The sequence below is a fragment of the Ailuropoda melanoleuca genome, chromosome X, assembly GCF_002007445.2.
Source record: "Ailuropoda melanoleuca isolate Jingjing chromosome X, ASM200744v2, whole genome shotgun sequence".
Taxonomy (NCBI): domain Eukaryota; kingdom Metazoa; phylum Chordata; class Mammalia; order Carnivora; family Ursidae; genus Ailuropoda; species Ailuropoda melanoleuca.
In genome coordinates, this window is record NC_048238.1 from 37,507,896 (window position 1) to 37,515,032 (window position 7,137).

The window sequence follows — 7,137 nt, forward strand, 5'->3', positions numbered from 1 at the left end:
TGGCCCTTCCCATTCTGTGATTAATCTAAATGAGACAGGACAATGATTTTAAATAAGCTGAGATTTCATAACCCCAAAGCACCTAGTCCAAAGTCTCTCCTGCAGAGCATGAAATTTGGGTTACATCAGTAGGTGTTAGAAAAAAACGTGTAACTTTTAGGGGCGCCTGGGTGGCTCAGTCAGTTAAGTGTCTGCCTTGGGCTCAGGTCATGGTCCTAAGGTCCTGGGATTGAGCCCCGCGTTGGACTCCCTGCTCAGCGGGGAGTCTGCTTCTCCCTCTACCCTCTGCCCCTCCCCCTGCTCCTGCTCTCCCGCTCTCTAATAAATAAATACAATCTTAAGATAAAAAAAACACATGAGACTTTTGTGCTCATGGGGGACAAGAAAATGCTGATTTAAACAAAGCCAGTTAGTGCTCACTTTGGTAGCACATATACTAAAATTGGAATGATACAGGGGAGATTAGCACGGCCCCGAGCTAGGATGACACATAAATTAGTGAACAAAGCTGGTTAGGATAGGTATGCTAAGGGTAGTTTTGGACAAAAGGTCCTGAGGCCTGTGACTTACTCTGAAATGCATCAAAAAGTAAGAGGAATTGATAGAGAGAGGGAGAGAGAGAAAGAGAGAGATGGATAGATAATTACAATGGAAAAAAGCAAAAATAGCAAAAATGTTAACTATAGAATCTAGTTGGTTCGTGTGTGAGTGTTGACTGTATAATTCTCTGACAATTTTCATAATAAGAAAATTCTGGAAAAAAAGTTAAACCAAGTGGTCAGAAGGTACGAACTTCTTATAACAGTTATAAAATACATAAGTCCCAGGGATGTAATATACAACATGGCGACTGTAGTTAATAATACCGTATTGATACTGAAATTTGCCAAGTTCTCATCACAAGAAAAAAGCTTTTCTAACTACATGGGGTGGATGTTAACTAGACTTGTGGTGCAGTTTGCAATATATACAAATATTGAATCATTGGGTTGTACACCTGAAACTAATATGTTAATTCCATCTCAATGTTTTAAAAAACATTGTCCGTAGAATCAAAATTACGGACTTGGTTATTTGCAATGTGAAATGTGTGGCTTTTCCTAGATTATATATATTTTTAATTACAAAATACTGAAGGTTTGCCCAGCTTAAAGATGGATGAAACACTGTTCAAGTACAAATGTTGAAATGTTGGCTGACCTTTGCTGTATCAACAGTGGTTGTTAGTCTTAAGCAGTCATGGTTGTTAGTAATGAGCTATGAAGCTGCTCTAAAATAGAGTAAAAATAAACACGCACGCACAAAGTTAAACCAATGTCCGTTCAGCTGAACTTGTCAGAGACTTTAATTAATGTACTGCATGTCTCCATTAGGAGACACTGTATATACTATTTCCATCATTTCTTCACGGCTAGAACTTTTTGGGGGACAGGGGATGGAAGTGATTTTCTAGAAGGGCAGAAATGTCTCCTTACTCAGGTAATAGCACTGTTCATTGAATTTACTTTGGGATAACACGGTAGTAAAAGCCCTAGATGGCTGGCATTTCTTATGTGCTGAGGAGCCCTGGGGTGTTGGCAGGGGTTAGGTGGAGAAGGAGGGAAGTTTGCCAGCGGTGCTATTTCAGGACCTGGGAAATGGGGCACGAGCCCAAACAGGTGTTACGGGAGCAGTTGGGTGAGTCTCATGGTAACAGAGCTTAAGGCTCTGAGTTTCAGCGTCTGAGCTGTAAGCAGCAAAATAAAAAGCAGGCCTTGCCGCGTTCAACACAGAGCAGTAAATAATAATCAGGTGCATCAATCACCTAGAACAGAGGGGAGGAATGGAACTTTCTGAGATAGGAGTTAAGAAATTCGCTTGGCCAAGGTTATGCAATTTCCTTGCTTCATACAAATTCCGAAGTCGAATGTTAAATCTGTCATTAAACTCTACTCGAAAATTAAATGGCGGTCGACGCCATTTATGAGACAATTCAACTTCCCGAGAAAAAGGCTGCCTTCAGAATCTCATTGCTTCTCTCAGTGCCAAGGAAAAGCCATGGCACACCCAGATACGAGAAGTTTCGCCTGCCAGCTCACATGCTCCTGGTCTCTCTCTGGGCCCTCAGACCAGGAAGGATGGAAACATGGCGGCAAGTCAAGAGTGTGAACTTAACCAGAAACGGGCCATGCAGAAATGGGTGTGTGGGAAAATGTGACCTTTTAGGTCCTCACAACCACTTTCAAATAGAAGTCAAAGGGGTGGAAGGAGCAGTTCTGGCATTAAAACAATGACCTCGGTGTTACAGGCCAAGTAAGTTCTGAGTTGTTTGTTTTTAGATTTTATTTATTTATTTGACAGAGAGAGAGAGAGAGCACAAGCAGGGGGAGCGGCAGGCAGTGGGAGAGGGAGAAGCAGGCTCTCCGCTGAGTGGGGGGGCCTGATGCAGGGCTCAATCTCAGGACCCCGGGATCATGACCTGAGCGGAAGGCAGATGCTTAACTGACTGAGCCACCCAGGCGCCCATTCTGGGTTTTTGTTTGTTTTTTTTAATCCAACCTGAAAGATTCATGTTAAGACTGTGAGTCGCATCCCCGGAGTGTGCTCAGTGCCCAGCTTTTGTGCGTGCGCATGCCTGCGTGTGCTGAAAGCGCACAGCACACATGACCAGGAATCCTAGCTGGGGTTCCGGGCTGACATGGAGATGGCAGGTGCACAAGCTGCCAGTCACTGGGGATTGCGTGTCACTCTTCTTGCCCAAATAGGGAGACAACATACGGCTACTATCCTCATGCAGACTTGTTTCCTCTCTTTATCGACTCCCTTGGAACATTCCTTGTATCCAGAATTCCAAACAGGTAAGCGAGGAGTAATAAAGAAAAAGGCAGAGGTATGGCTCTCCTGGCATACAACATTAAGGTCAGTGTCCTGTGGGGAGTGTCAGTTGATCCGTGCTGGTGGGAGGGAATAAGGGCAAAGGGCAAAGTTGGTTTTCTTAGAAGCTGTTTTCACATCTTAGCCTTGGAGCTAACCCTCCCTGCTTTATCATTGCCAGCCCAAGGTCGGCTTCTCTGGCAGCAGCCTACATCTGAGGAGACAAAATACATCTTCCATCACCAGAAAGAGTTAGTAATCCCACCTAGGGTTCAGGAATTTGCCCTCCAAAAAAAAGAAAAAAAAAGAAAGGAAGGAAGGAAGGAAATAAGGAAGGAAGGAAAGAAGGAAGGAAGGAAAAAAGAAAGAGGAAAAGAAAAGAAGAGACAAACTCTTACAGGATATTTTTAAGAATTGTTCAACTATTTTAACTTTTATAAAAGACCCTGTTGAAACCTTAGTGTTTTAAAAATTCAATGATAGCAGCTTTCGTATCTTCTCTCCGTATATTTTCTCTTCTTTGTTCCATTTTACTAAAATTTTAATTATGTCGGTTTTTTTCCCTTTTAAAATAGAAAGCAGTGAGTCCACAGCCTTCCCCTACCGCCAGCATCCCACCATCAATATTTCCTAGAACGTTCCTTCCAGCATCTTGAAACAGGCTGTCCATTCTGTGACCATCTCAAACTAAAACTGAACTCCAGGCAAAGCCTGACAGCCCAAAAGCACTTTCCCAAAATGTGGCCTGTCTCACTCTGGCCTCTGCCTTCCTGAGTGAGAAACAGTACTTGCTGATGTGGCTACAAAGAATTTTCTTTCACGTTCCTAGATGCCTGGTAAACTACTCCTACCTCACACCTCCCGAGTGCTACTCCTGGAAGTTACATTGCCTGGGCTTCTCAGTATGGATACTGAGGTTCTGGCAAGATCTTGCCTTTACTTTTCATTCCAAGTAGGGGATTGAAAATCTAAAAGCACTGGGGGAGCAAGGCCGAGTAGGCGAAGTGTTAAGTGGGCAGATGTAATGTAAGAGGCAGGGCCAAGGGCTGTGGAGAGTTAAAGACTGTGTACCTTGAACAAAAATACTTAAAGCAAATTTTAAAGGCACCTGGGTGGCTCGGTCACTTAAGCGTCTGCCTTCAGCTCAGGTCATGATCCCAGGGTCCTGGGATCGAGCCCCACATCAGGCTTCCTGCTCAGTGGAGAGTACGCTTCTGTTTCTCCCTCTCCCTCTGCCCCTCCTCCCTCATTCATTCTCTCTCTCTCTCTCACGCACATGCTCTCTCTGGCTCTCTAAAAATAAATAAATAAAAATCTAAAAATAAACAAAATCCATTAAAAATCTATAAAAAATTTTTAAAAATCTCAAATCAATAAAAAATCTATACAAGTAAAAAAAAATCTGACTCTTTCTCAAATAAATAAAAAAAAATCTATGTGAAAATCTGTAAAAAACTCAAATTTTAAAACACTGGAGAGCCATCCCCAAATCATGGAAGACTTGGCCTGAGGGCTACCAGTTTAGAACATCTGCTATAAGCTACTTCCTGGGCCTCGTCTCATTAACAAGGATGTGGTTTCAGCAGATGGCACCATTTTCCTGGGTCCTCACTGATACCTCAGCTCTTTGCATAGCTTCAAAGATGGCGGCTCTTCCTGTTCCAAAGCAGGGCTCTTCATCAAACCACTAAGAAGATCCCTAGTTTTCATCATATTTACGATGTAAGGATAATTGACAAACCTGAAACTAATGAATTATCAAGTCCTATCCATTTTCCCAGGGTTTCTTTCTGGCTTATGACTTGGGCCCAGTCATCTACTTAGGAGTCAGCTCTAAAATCTGGGCTTCATCCTTGAGTTTTCCTGGTCCCTCAGCCCATCAACGCAGCGGATCGGGGATAGGTTGAAACCTCTTCAGGTCTGGCCAAAACCCAGCTTGTGGCTTGAAAAAAGACTTAACAAAAAGGCAAAATAAGCTGGCAGTGTTGGTGAAGACAAGGCCTCAAATAGAACTCAGATGAAATTACTTCCATGTTTATTAGATTCAATTCTTTTTAGGGAAAATTTTAGTCTAAATCTCAGTGAGAAATCCTGGATTCAATTGTCAGAGTTAGTATCAGAAGAGGACCCGCCACATAAAAATGAACACGGGTGCGTGCAAAAATGTACAGAAAAACAAAATTATTTCTGGGGTGTCTGTAGCTGGGATCCAGTTTCCCCATTTCTTTTAGGACATCTGCTCAGTTACCACAAATCATAAACAAATTCAGGCACTTTTAGCCAGATTCCATGTTGAGCAGCGGGCCCCAAGCTTTGCCAATCCAACTGTCTTAATTCCTTACGTTAAATTGCTTCGTATTACCCCAAAAAAGGAAATTTTAATCTTTCTACAAACTTCAACATCTCTCATATTCTGGGTCTGCTATTACTGAGCTGATCAAATTTATCCCCTCCTTCAAACCTCAATTTCTTAACCTCTAAAAGAGTATAAATATATTTTTCCCCTGCCTCACTGAGTAGTTATGAAAAGAAATTAAGGCAAAATATATAAGGTACCCAGCACATCGCCTATTGCATGGTAAATACCCAACAATATCTGACCAGGGAATGAATGAGTCCAATATCTTCGGGAAGTATTTGGCTTTGACTTTAGAAGAATTAAGTCCCAACCCCTTGGTCTCTTAGGCAGTGTAGTCTTGGGCAAGGAACTTCTGAACTCCTCCTAATTCCAGTTTGTAAAACAGCGACGATACCTTGCAGGCAGAGTTGATGCAAAGATTACGTGTGCGAAATTACTTGCATATCCTGGGCCTGTTATTGCTATCTGGTGATAGGCAGAATGGGCTCAGAAATTAATTATGCCTCTATTTCTTCTTCCCTTCCATTGCTCTACAAACACTGACTGACAACTTAAGGCTTTTTATAGCATCTCATCAACTTTTGATTCAATATAGATGATTTATCTATAGACCATGTCTTATAATATTAGCATAACCTCTTAGGTTTTAATATTTCTTCAAATTGTGCAGCACGCACACAAAAAATGACCCGGTCTTCAACGACCTCCTTTTCAACCTGTAACAAAGCAATCGGATAAATTCTATCAGGAGCTGGATGAAGGCCCACTGACCACAGCAGAGAAGAGGGAAAGTGATTTTTCTTTCTCCATTGATAACATTTTTATCATGGACCTAGTGCAATCTGTGCAGTATCTTTTGATTAATCATCACCAGAAATAATATTTGAACATCTCTTGGCTAATATTAAGATGATTGTATTTGACGGATCCCTTCATGCAATTCAGTGAACAATGACTTTGAACTTTAGGGTATAGTTTCCCACTGTTCAAAATAGCTATTTCATATCTTTTTTTTTAAAGATTTTATTTATTTATTTGACAGAGAGAGACAGCGAGAGAGGGAACACAAGCAGGGGCAGTGGGAGAGGGAGAAGCAGGCTTCCCGCTGAGCAGGGAGCCCGAAGCGGGGCTTGATCCCAGGACCCCGGGATCATGACTTGAGCTGAAGGCAGACACCTAACGACTGAGCCATCCAGGCGCCCCTATTTCATACCTTTTCTTAAACTTCCTACGTGACACCACCCACCCCAGCCCTTTTTGCAGCTGATGACTCGGCTTCATTTTTTATTGAACTCGTTCATCTTCTCACAATAAATGCACATAGGCACCTTCGTCTGTGCCTGTACATGCTTCTTTACCGCTTATGACTTAAATGAGCGGTTTCTTTAAGAAGCCAACCTTCTCCCACTCTGGATCCTATTCCCTCCAGGTTTGGTCTGCTGCTCTTGTACTTCTCCCACTCCCTCTAGCCTGGGTCACAGTCATTACCGCACAGACCTGCTCCAGCATTTCCCATCTTCAAAACACCTGTGACCCAACATCTCCTTTTGCCTATAACCCCTCCCCTCTGCACCCCTTCATAGCTCTCCTTCGAAGAGTTCTCTACACCCATTGCCTCTATTTCCCCACCTGCCTCCGGTCCAGTCTTCAGCCCTACCATTCCTCCTAGACTGCTCTTGTCAAGGCCACCAGTGATGTTCACATTGCCAAATCCAGTCGGTCAAGTCTCTGTCCTTAAATTACCTGTTCTCTTAGCAGCTTTTGATCCCGTCCTTCTTGACCCACTGTCTTCACTTTGTGTCTGGGCCACACTTCCTTGGGTCTCTTCCTCTCTAACTCACTGCTCCTTCTCAGATCTTTTGCTGGATCCTTCTCTTCACAGCCTCTAAATGTTGGAGAACCCCAGGACTCAGTTCTTGGGCCTC

The 7,137-nt window shown here is 43.0% G+C and overlaps 1 non-coding gene across 1 annotated transcript; it reads left to right on the forward strand.

Annotated features, from left to right (window-relative positions):
* Window positions 1-412: 412 nt before the first annotated feature.
* Window positions 413-518, forward strand: LOC117797539. Its single transcript, XR_004622553.1, has one exon. It is a non-coding gene; the product is annotated as a U6 spliceosomal RNA (small nuclear RNA).
* The last annotated feature ends 6,619 nt before the right edge of the window (window positions 519-7,137 follow it).